At 38.1% G+C, this 12,677-nt stretch overlaps 1 protein-coding gene across 5 annotated transcripts in view; it reads left to right on the top strand.

Moving 5' to 3' along the window:
* The window catches only part of ENAH (ENAH actin regulator), a 162,383-nt gene that overhangs the window by 6,706 nt on the left and 143,000 nt on the right, over nucleotides 1-12,677 (top strand). The window lies entirely within an intron of this gene.

Raw genomic sequence — 12,677 nt, 5'->3', positions numbered from 1 at the left:
ACTAGATGACCCAGCAATTCCACTCGTCGGTATACATCCAAGAGAAATAAAAACATATATTCGTGCAAACTGTACACAAATGTTCATGGCAGCATTACTCATAATAGTCAAAAGGAACATGGATGGAAACGTGCTAAGTGAACGAAGTCAGACATAAAAAGCCACTTATTTTATGATTCCATTGATACGATATGTCCATAATGGGCATATCTATAGAGACAGGAAGTAGATTAATAGTTGCTACGGTCTTGGGATAGTGAAGGAGGAGTGGGAAGTGAGTGTGTGCAAAAGGGTTCCCTGACCCCATTCTACTCTGTGTGTGTGAGTGTCAGGGGCGGGGGGAGGTTGGGGGCTTCCCAAAACCAACAGGCAATTCCCAGATGCCATTAGGGTGTCTGAGAATTCATCTCAGCTCTGACGCTGTCTGCCTGGAGATAGAATGAGATTCCAAGGGTAAAGGGCTCAGTCCCACAAGACCCACCCTCCACTTTAGAGGTGAGTTGCAAGTACAGGTTGTCACCTGTACTTATGACCGACTGGCTGTGAATCAGAGGGTCCCCACAGCTCCCTCCTCAGGTGTGGTTAATTGGCTAGAACAGCTCACAGAACTCAGGAAAACTTGTTTACTCACTAGATTACTGATTTATTATGAAAAGATTATATTAAAGAGTAGGAGCCAGGTGAAGAGCCTGCTACACAGGGTGAGTTCCTGAACAGGGAGCTTCTGTCCTTGTGGAGCTTGGGGCCGGCACAGTGGCATGTGGAAATGTTCTGGTTCCCCAGTGTGGAAGCTTTCAAAAAAGGGAGCCTAAAAGGCTATTCTTTTGTTTTTTGTGGAGGCTTCTTTACATAGTCGTGATTGACTGAATCATGGGCCGGTGGTGATTGATTCAACTTCCAGCCCCTCTCCTCATTCCTGGGGACGGGGTGGGGCAGGGGCTGGGACTGAAAGTTCCAACTCTCTAATCACTGGGTTGGTTCTCCTGGCACTATTTCCCATCCTTAGGTGCTTCTGAAAGTTACCTCGCTCACATAACCAAAAGACACCATTATCATTCTCTGCACGTAGGAAATTCCAAGGGTTTTGGGAGCTGTGAACCTGGAACTGTGGAGGAAGACCAAATATATATATATATGAATAACCAAACATATATCTTACAAATCACAGTGTGTATGGGGTTTCTTTCTGGGGTGATGGGAAATGTTCTAGAATTAAACAATGATGATAGTTGCACAACCTTGTAAATATATTAAAAATCACTGAATTTTATACTTTAAAATGGTGAATTTTATGGTATGTGAATTATGTCTCAACCTCCACTCCCCATCCTTGGATTATTATTTTCACTTATGCACTAGAGTAAATAATACCGGAAGATCGTCTTGTTTGCTTTACATTGTTTCTGACATTTTTGTTACTTTGGACTAATATTTCAAATTGACATCTTCATGTTTTCTAAAGAAGAGATATTGAAGGTAGAACCATTGGGCTTTTCTCTTTAGGGAACCAGGCAGGTAGGAGTGCTGAAGTGGAAACATTAATTAGTGGTGCCTTTGAGAGGCCTGAACAAATTTTGGAGTCACCTTTGTGCTCAGGTAGCAGCCATTCTCTGGTAGCCCTGTAATAAGCAAGGATGACTAAGGTCACTGATTATATCAGTGAAGCAAATCCATCAGAATCTTCAGAAAACTGTTCAAACCAGTTTTTTTTTTTTTTTTTGCGGGGGGGGGGGTTCTGTTTACAATAATCTCAAATACCAAAGAAAGTTTTTGTCTTTGGGAAATGAAGCAACCTTGATGACATTTTTTTTGCCCTTCTAGAACATCTGGTTTTGGCAACCAGTACATCTGATGATAATGAAGTCAGAATGACTAACTGCTTCAGAGGTCCTCAATCTCCTATCCTTTTTGGTATCTGTTATTATATGTGTCAACTTGGTAGGGAAGAAGATTCATAAAGAACCTCAGAACATAAAGTGCAATAAAATGAATAGCTCTTTAGGTCAAATCTCAAGGGAGTCCAAATTGCTTGTCTAACAGTACAGTGAAGGGATCTTTCTGTGCAGGTTTTGTAATGATAAAATTGGTTATATTTGAGTGTCTGCTTTGCTCTGAGATGTCCCTTCCTCTCCTCTCCCAAATTCTTATCTCACATTCGATTAGTATGGTAAGCAAATTGTTCATTTTTTAACAATTTAAGATTTACGAATCATTAAGTGTTCATTTCAGTTATTTTGATCTTTTAAGTCTCTTTAATCTTTTATTTGCAGTATTTTAAGAAAATGAACCAATTTACTATTATCCAAATAAATGTCTGGTCAGTGTTTTTTTTTTTTATAAAATTACTTTTTTTCTTTCACTATAAAGCAGTACAGGTTTTGCATAGATTTAGAAGGTATGGAAAGTATAAAGATTTTAATAACTTAAGTCCAAAGCATCAAGAATTTTGATATTTTGATGTATAGCTTTCTAGACTTTCTGTAATGCCCATAGGCAGCCATAAATGTGCTTGTGTGTATGAGTATGTTTTAAATAAAAGTGAGATCATACTATTTAGAAGTGAAATTATGTTATGTATTTTGTAACTGGCCCCTTTCCACATCTTGTCACTAAATAGAAATCTAAATAATTTTAAGTGACTGCACAGTGTTCTCACTATGCTTGGAGTGACCTTAATCTCTTAGGGATAGACTTAGATTTTTTTTCGTTATTTTTGTTATTATAAAAAACACTGCCATGAACATCTTTGGGTATATATCTTTGTACACTGTGTATCATATTTTATATCTGCACAGATACTTATATTTTAGCATACATTCCTGGAATTAAAATTGAGGAGTAGTATTTATTTTTCCCCTTTCTTTTACTTTTTTCTGTCAGCAGGTCCCATCACGTCACCCTCCCTTTGCTTCTCTGCATCTCACTGACACTGCTCAAGTCCAGGCCACTGTTAGCGCTCACTGGAACAATTAGTGTCTCCTCACTTGCGTTCTTGTCCCCCATTCTCTATACATCAGTTAAAATGATCTTAAAGTGGAAATGCGATATTGTTCTTCGCTTGCTAAAGCCTTCAATGCCATCTTAGTGCTCTTAGGATAAAACCCAAATTAATAATAAAAGCAAAATTATTAGTAGGTCCTGTCTGGTCTGACTATATTCTAGTTCCCAGCATAGGCCTCTGAGTATGCAATAAGTATTTGAGTGAATAATAAATGAAATTACCAGACCAGAGGGAATTTTATCAGTTTTTGACACACATTACCAAATTAACAACATGGATGAGGGTGCCAGTTTCACCACATTGTGACCAACTCAAGCCATTATCAGCCTTTTTAATCTTTGCCAATCTGATAGGCAAAAGGTGTTATCTCATTGTTTTAATTTGTGTTTCTTTGATACTAGAGTTGGGCATTTCTTCATGGGTTTACTGGACATCTCTGTTTTTGTGTGAATTGTCTCTATCCTTTGCCTATTTTCCCAATGGGATGTTCAGTTGTTCCTGTGATGATTTATACCATCTTTAATAAGTAGCCCTTTATGGTGTAGATATATTGATATCATACCAGTTATCTAATGTGGTATTACAAACCGCCTCAAAACCTAGTAAAACGTGTGAGTCGGCTGGGCAGTTCTGCTGGTCTCACCTGGATTCACTCATCTTTTCATTTCCTGACTGGGTTCATGTGGTGTGTCTGTTTGTCTCTCACTTAGTAATAGCAGCCTTCCATTAGATCATGCCCCAGAGTGCAAGCTTTTATCAAACTTCTGCCTGCATCCTGTTCCCTTAGTCTTCTTGGCCAAAGCCAGTTACATGGACAAGCTCAGAGTCAGGGTGGGAGGAGACGACACAAGGGTGAATCAAGAGGTGTGACTGTTGGATGCTGTGATGTAAAATCAACCAGATGTATCTTATAAAGAAATTTATCACTTGTCTTTTAATTTTGTTTTGGTAGAGAAGCATTAAAATTTCATGTCTGTTAGATCTGTTAGTTTTACCTTTATAGTTTCTGCCTTTGGTGGCATGCCTTTCCCAACTTAAAATTATATTAGTATTTACCTACATTTTTTTCTATTACTTTTTGGTTTATGGTTTCATTTATGTTTAAATTTAAGCCATCTGAAATTTGTTTTGGTGTAAGATGGGAGGTTAGTATTTGACAAAATATCAAATATTTAGTCCTTTGTCAGCATCATTTGTTGAATAATCTGTCTTTTCCCATTGATTTGAAATGCCACACTCATTGTATACTGAATTCCCATAAATACTTGGTTCCGTTTTTGGACTCATTAGTTATTTGTCTAATTCTGTGTTACTACCTCACTGTCTTAATTACTTTGAGTCTGTAGTATATTTTAATTTCTAGGAAGGAAAGTTACTGTTCATTTTCTTGTTTTTCAAAACTTTATTTGCTATTCTACTTAATACATTCTTTTAGATTAGTTTTGGAATCATTTCATCAACTACAACGAAAATGAAATAAAAAAGAAAAATTGCACCCCGAAACCTGTTGGAGTTTTGATTAGAATTGTGTAAAATTAATGGATTAATAGGGGTAGGGGAGAGAATTGACCCCTTTATAATACTGAGTTTTTCATTCTTTTTTCTCCTCCATATGTTCAGATTTTTTATTTCATCTTTAGTAAAGTGCATCAACACTTTAGTTTCTAGTTTAGTAGGTTTGATATGGTACCTTTAAAAAGTTCTTACATATTTAGAAATTAAACTTACAGCTTATTTTTACTCTAAGTATATCTGTTCTCATTTTTGTCTTAATTTTATTTAAAATGTATACTTGTATTTAAACATAAAGCCTGTGATTTAAAAAAAGTTTTTCGTTCTCCAGTAACTCAATTCCAATGTTGGCATTTATATTCCTCAGTTTTCTTAGATTTTGAAATGTAATAGCTAATGGTTACTGAGTACTTACTGCCTGAAATATCAATACTTCCCATATTAACCATTTAATATTCCTCTTATAACTTATAAGGTAGGAACAGTTGTTATTCCCCTTTTATAGATGAGAAAACTGAGTCGCAGAGGGTTGAGTAACTTGCCCAGGGTCACTCACTGGTAAACAGCAAACTGGGATTCCATCCCAGGCAGTCTGATTCCAGAGCCCATGCTTTTAACCAGTATGCTCGGGTCTCTCATTCAAACACGAACTGAGGTCTGTGTTTGAATTTTCTAAGTGTTGATGTGTGAGTGAATAATTTACTTTTTCTTTGTGATTTCATCATATTAGGGTTCTTTATTTTCTGAAAATAATTGGTACAAGAACAAGGCCATGTAGAATGAATTGACCTAGAATAGGAGTAACATTTCAGAGATAGCAGGGGTGGGGAGAAAAGACTTTACTTGGGCTTAATCTTGAAAAATGAAACAAAATTATGGAAACATTCATGTTATAGTTGCTACGATGTGTTAAATTCTTAAAATGGAAGAAGAATGAATCAAGTGTTGGTTGCTTGTTTTGCATAATTTTTCTTTAAAAATTGCGAGATCTCATGAAACTATATACTTCGTGTAATGATGGACTTTTCTCGTATGATCCTAAAGAAATCCATTTTTGCCAAAATATTCAAAGCCTTCATTATCAAAGCCCACTTATCTTTTCATATTATTTTCTTTTGCCCTCCTATTATCTCATCTTCATTAGCTTTCTCCAATTATCTGCTCATGGTATCTGTTCAAATGCTTTCAGGGGCAAGTAGCAGACTTAAAGTACTTAAACGTTAAGAACATTTACTGTCTCATATAATTGGAAGTCCCGAGAAAGAGTGGGCTCCAGGCCCACTACACTCAGTGGCTCATGGATGTCTCTGAGAATCCAGGTACATTTTGCCATCTTGAGTATCCATTTCATCTTCACACAGGTAGCAGGCAGGCCATGGGATTTCTAGGCTTCACATTCAGAACTAGCAATTCTTACAGGAAGGAGGCCATCTCTTCTTTTGTTGCTTTTTTCCCCTCTTAAGGTATAATTTACATACACCTAGATGTATTAATCATAAGTATATCTATAGGTTGATGGATATTTACTACATACACACATCTGTGTAGCTACCAACCAGGTCAGGATACAGAACATATCGAGTACTTTTCATCCCGTTAAGTGCCCTTACGTTCCTTCCCAGTCAGTGTTCCTCTCCAATTTTCATTTCTGCCAGTGGCTTTGCCAATAGTTGGAAACAGTTTCCATCATTTTTAGTGACTTTGTAAAGCCCTGCATCTTTTGGAAGGTTTGCACTTCTGCTTTGTACATGATACTCATCGTGTTGCTTTGTCACTGAAATACCTGCCATCTTTGAGAGACTGACAGGGCAAAGGTGAAGTGGACTGACAGAGGCTCCTGTTACCGTAGGAGGGATGTTTGACAGGGATGAATTTTATAAGTTGTTAGTTCATTAGTTTTTCTGGTGTGTGTGTGTTAGGATGACTTTGCTTCCCTGGGCGACCTGGCAAGTTGTGGGAGTCTGGCAATGAATCATATTAAGACCCCTGAACCTGTTCTGGCCTATGTTACATTTTTACATATGTGTTGCTGGATTTTCTAGTTTATTGCATTGGTGTATTACCCCATCCAGTCTGTGATCTATGCAGCAGTCAGGTCTTTCTGAAATTCAGATTTTATCAGCTCAGTCTTATCTCTCAAACACTTCAGTGGCTTCCCATTGCTCTTAGAATTAATACCAAACTCTTCATTATCATGGCCTACGTCCCACATGGTTCCTCTTGCTCTGTGATTCCAAAGTTAGTAAAATGGCCCAGTAAGATGAATCCTCAAAAACCAGTTACAGGGAATTCCCTGGCAGTCCAGTGGTTGGGACTCTGCACTTTCACTGCTGTGGGCCTGGGTTTGATCCCTGGTCGGGAAACTAGGATCCAGCAGGCAGCTCAGCGCGGCCAAAAAAAAAAAAGGAAAAGAGTTAAAAAACCCAGTTATAAAAAAGTCAAGATGTGCATGGACATATCCATTCCCTTATGCTTACAGTTTAGTGAGGGAGGAGGCATTAATCAGTTTGGTACATGGTATTGTGAGGGTAGAGACTTTCATATATTTTTGTTTGATTCCCTTTTAAATAATGTCATGTGCAAATAATATTTTAAAATATTGTCTAGTATGTATGCCTTTTAATTACAGCAGGTTGCCAGTGTTATTTTATATTGCTTTACTATTTTGTTATACCCATTTATTATTTTTTTCAAAGCATCTACTTTAAGGGAAATTCCTCCATCATCTTTTTATATTCCTCTGGATATGGAAGTTTTTCAAGGTGGTTTCATTTTGGGAGGAGATAGGTCTAATAGAATCGTCATTGGCTTCAAAGCTTTTCTGCTCTTTACTGACTGTGAGACCTTGGCTGTGCCCAACCTCAATTTCTGTTTCTGCCAAACGGAATTAATAACCCATTGCCTTGTTTTGTGGTTTGCCATAATGTATTTAGAGGATTTATGGATTTAGTGTATTCTAGCTATTGTTTTCTTTGTGTTGCACCATAACTTTTTTAAAAAAATGAAGTTCCAGCTCCTGAATGTTCTTTTGCCTTTTTCTTTAACTTTTAGTGTGAAAGACTTATTTTAGGCACTCTAAAAGCAAGGAGCTAGTTAAATTCTTAAAGAACCTATATTTTAAAATGTTTTAAACTTTGTTAAAATGAATCTTTAAAAAGCAGACCCCCGGGCTTCCCTGGTGGCGCAGTGGTTGAGAGTCTGCCTGCTGATGCAGGGGACACGGCTTCGTGCCCCGGTCCGGGAAGATCCCACATGCCCCGGAGCGGCTAAGCCCGTGAGCCATGGCCGCTGAGCCTGTGCGTCCAGAGCTTGTGCTCCTCAATGGGAGAGGCCACAACAGTGAGAGGCCCGCGTACCGCAAAAAAAAAAAAACAAAAAAAAACAGACCCCCTGAACTGTGGAACCGTTATTTGTATCACTAGGAACTAGCCCCTTTTCTCCTGCAGTGGCCACCTCAAGTCTCTCACTCTACCTTCCTTTCATATGCTTGATTCCTACTTTGTCAGCTATCCTTCCCAGATTTCCTCCTAAAAAACCTTCACCTGCACTCTGTAGCACACAGATGTCTCAACCTGGCATTCAGGGTCCTCTGCAAAACATTCCAGGAATGCCTGTCCATACACCCCACATGAATTCATTTCACAGTGGTCTGCTGCTTGTTCCCCAAAGGTTCTGGTGGAATTTTGGTCTCATTACTTCTGTTCTGTCTTCTGGAAAGCTGCCTTCTCTGTGCTCACTCAGACTCACTCTTGCTTCAGTTTCCTCTGCTAGTTTATGTCTTTAGTGATTACTCCAGGCTAAGTCTCTCTTATTGAACTCAGATCATCTGTTGACTGTTCAGCTCATTTGGTACTTCAGACCTGAAATTTTTCCTCAAAAAATCAAGCGTGAGCTCCCTTTACTCATGGCACATTTCCCTAAGCACTTTGTAGCATGCTGGGTACAATCAGAGACTTCCAGTAACTTTTAAAAAAGAAATATAAAATCTAAACTCATGATTATTGAGTATTTTAGGCCTTCTCATTTTAATTTTCTAGATAAATCATCTGATTTTCAAAGGTCTTAGGTAGTAGTTCGCACAACTTAATATTAAACAGTATGTTTTTATACTCCTTTAATAAAGCTATGTAAAGGTATGGATAAGTGGTGGTAATGATATTTGGATTAAAAAATTTAATATTTACTTGAAAGCATAAGGACCAACATATCAAATATGTGTGTGTATGTATATATATGTGTGTGTATATATATATATATTTTTTCCTACCTGGAAATCTTATACAAATAAGAATCCTGTCATCCAGTCAGCAAGCCTGTTTCCCTTCAGAAGATTAACTGTTGTAGTTCTTTCTGAGTATGTAAAAAGTACTAAAATTAGAAATTAATTCAGTAAAAGGTTTTTACACAGATGATGGATACAGTGATGAACTAGGCAGCTTATTTTTTGTGACCTCCAGATCTACTCTTTCCCTTCCCCCATTTTCCTAAATGTTCCCATAATTTCTGTATCAATCAAGATTCTCTAGAGAAAAGAACCAATATTTATTCATTCATTCATTCATTTAAAGAAACTGACTTACATGATTGTGGGGGCTGATTAATCTGAAATTTGTTATGCAGGCTGGCACACTGGAAACTCAGACAGGAGTTGATGTTGTACCTTGAATCTGAAATTTGTAGGGCAGGCCAGTAGCCTGGAAACTCAGAATTTTTATGTTACAGTCTTGAGGCAGAATTCCTTCCTTGCCTCTTCTAGCTTCTGGTGTGTGCTGGCAATCCTCGGCATTTCTTCGCTTACAGATGCACTCTCATCTCTGCTTCTGTGGTCATAGGTCTGTCTTTTCCTTGTGTGTCTCTGTCTTCAGATGACATTTTTCCTCTTTTAAGGAGACTAGTCATACTGGATTAAGGGCCCAGCTTACTCCAGTGCGATCGCATCGTAACTAATTACATCTGCCATGATCCTGTTTCTAAGTAAGATCACGTTCTGAGGTACTGGGGGTTAGTACTTCAGCACATCAACTCTAGCTTGAGTTTCCCATTTGGGTATGGACCACGACTTTGGTCTCATTCACCTCTCACTTTAATCAGTTGAGCTGACTGCCCCAGATGACAGATACAGAGGGAGACATGCATACATTAAATATAAGTACATGCAAAATATCCACAGTAAAGCTACTAGAACTAATGAATGTATTCCGTAAAATTACAGGGTACAAGATCAACGTGCAAAAATCAGTTGTTTCTATACACCAGCAATGAGCAATCTGAAAAGGAAATTAAGAAAGCAATTTCATTTACTGTAGTATCGAAAAGAATAAAATACCTAGGAGTAACTTTAACCAATGTGGTGAAAGACTTGTATACTGAAAATTACAAAATATTGCTGAAAGAAATTAATGAAGACTTCAGTAAATGAAAAGACCTTCTGTGTTCATGGATTGAAAGACTTAATATTGTTAAGGTGATAGTAGTACCCAAAGTGATCTACAGATTCTGTACAATCTCTGTCAAAATCCCAATGGCGTATTTTTGTGGAAATAGAAAAACCCATCCTAAAGTTCATATGGAATTTCAAGGGAACTGGATAGCCAAAACAGTCTTGAAAAAGAACAGAGTTGGAGGACTCACATTTCGTGATTTCAAAACTTATTACAAAGCTGTAGTAGTCAAAACAGTGTGGTACCGGCATAAATTAGCCCTGTAGACGGGTGGAACAGAATAGAGAGCCCAGAGGTGAACTCACATTTATGGTCAGTTGATTTTTTGACAGGGTTACAAAGACCATTCAGTGGGGAAAGGATAACCTTTTCAACAAATGATGCTGAGAAATCTGGATATTCGTAGTTCTCTTGAAAGAGTTTAGTATTTTTTCCTATAATATGAATGCCTACATCTAAATCAGGGTTTCTCAACCTTGGCATTATTGATATTTGAGGCCAGATAATTCTGTGTAGTGGGCGCCATCTTGTGCATTGTAGGGTGTTTAGTAGTATCCCTGCCTCTACCAACCAGATGCCTGTAGCTCACCGCTAACTTCTCTTCCTAGTGAAATTTTGCATGGGGGAGAAATCACCCCAGTTGAGAATTACTACTCTAAATTCTAAAATGTCAGGAATTATTGTATAACTTTTAAACGTTTAAAAAATATGTCCAGTTTATTTATTTATTTATTGGCTGTGCCGTGCAGCTTGTGAGATCTTAGTTTCCCGACCGGGGATTGAACCCATGCCCTCAGCAGTGAAAGTGTGGAGTCCTAACCACTGGACCACCAGGGAATTCCCTTAAATGTTTTATGTTTATTTTTAAAATAAATTTATTTATTTATTTATTTTTGGCTGCGTTGGGTCTTTGTTGCTGCACGCAGGCTTTCTCTAGTTGCGGCGAGCGGGGGCTACTCTTTGTTGCAGTGTGTGGGCTTCTCATTGTGGTGGCTTCTCTTGTTGTGGGGCATGGGCTCTAGTTGCACGGCGTTCAGTAGTTGTGGCTTGTGGGCTCTAGAGCGCAGGCTCAGCAGTTGTGGCGCACAGGCTTGGTTGCTCCGTGGCATGTGGGATCTTCCTGGACCAGGGATGGAACCCGTGTCCCTGTCCCCTGCATTGGCAGATGGATTCTTAACTGCTGCGCCACCAGGGAAGTCCCTGTTTTATATTTAAATGAAAAAAGGTGACTTATGCTGTTTCTTACATTTATTATTACAGAAGATTTGTATCTATTTGGCTACCTAGACTTTAGTCTGTTAACCACAAATTATAGTGTTTCAAAAAAGAAAATATGTTCTGCAAATCAGTTGATATAAGTACATTTGTAAGTTAGAAACTACCTGAAGATGAAAAAAATCAGCCTTTGAATTTTAACATAGGTGAAATGGGAAAAAAGGAATACTTTCAAAGAAATTGTTATACCTCATTGTTAGTTCAATGTGTTTAAAATAAACTTAACTCATTGTTTTTAAAGGTACTTTCATTATTAACTTTTGTGTCTCAAAGACCTGATAAATTTTCCTCACTTGCCAGTAGGCTTGCCAATACCTGAAGACCCATCACGTGCCTGGCACAGAGCACGAGTCCCTCGCTGTAGATTGTAGTATCTCTGAGGATAACCTTCGGGTAACCTTTGCTCACACTGTGTACAAACTGCGTGGGCTAGCCAATTACATATGACAACTTTTAATATCCTCTACTTATGCAAAATAAGGAGATATTTGATAAGTGTTAGCTATTATTTGTGCGTTTAAAGACAAGCCAGGCAACTTGCTAAATGCTTCGTGTGAATCATTTCATTTAATGGAGAGGATAAATGAGATTGGTGTCAGCATTGCAGTTTTACATTAGAGGAAACCAATGCTTAAGTGACTTGGCTAAAGTCACATGGTCTAAATGACACCTGAGATTCAAATCAAAGTCCTGCATAATCCAAAGACCTTGCTGTTAATACTTTGGCCTCTAACTGTTCTACCTTTCAGTGCTGCTTCTCAAATTTCACTTTCCATCCTTAAGATCACATCCAGTAGTGTCTCAACTTGCATCTTGGAGTTTGTATAGGAAGGAAGTGATGGGAAATGCAGCAGATTGGACTGGATTATAAAATCCAGTAAGGCTTTGAGCAACAGGAAAGGAATGAAACTAACATGCCTCGTATTTCTATACACTTCTTCTTCTAGTCCTTACAGCTACTCCCTAGGGTAGGTATCACCCTCATTAATGCCCTTGGCTGAGAGTACATGGCTAATAAGTGGTGGAACCTGTCCGTGAACCCAGCTTTGTCTCACTACCAAACCTGTATGTATTTTACCCCACGTCTTCAAAATGGTTTGAACTTTTCTGGTGGATTAATGACTTCTAATTTGTGGGCTTTGGGGGCAGCTGTGGGATTATTTTAGGGAGATAACTTGAACCACTGTGTGCACCAAGCTTTGTAACCCAAAGATGCCTGCCTTCATACATGTTATATTTCAAGTATGTAGGCGCTTTTATAATAAGATACAGATTTATTTAAAAGATAGGAAATTCTAAGTACTTTTAAATCACATTTTCTCAGTCAACCTGTATTAAAAGTAGAATTTATGAATTTAAAGGGCCTTCCTGTCTTCAAAAAGGCTGAGAACCACTGTTGTAAATTGATTTTATCTGTATTTGATCTGTTTCTTAGGTGGGGCTTGGCA

The sequence above is a fragment of the Delphinapterus leucas genome, chromosome 1 (assembly GCF_059928025.1).
Source record: "Delphinapterus leucas isolate spDelLeu-1000000601 "Yukka" chromosome 1, BTC_Dleu_Yukka2, whole genome shotgun sequence".
Classification (NCBI taxonomy): Eukaryota; Metazoa; Chordata; class Mammalia; order Artiodactyla; family Monodontidae; genus Delphinapterus; species Delphinapterus leucas.
The sequence above is the reverse complement of the archived record's forward strand: the minus strand, read 5'-3'. Positions and strand labels throughout refer to the sequence as shown.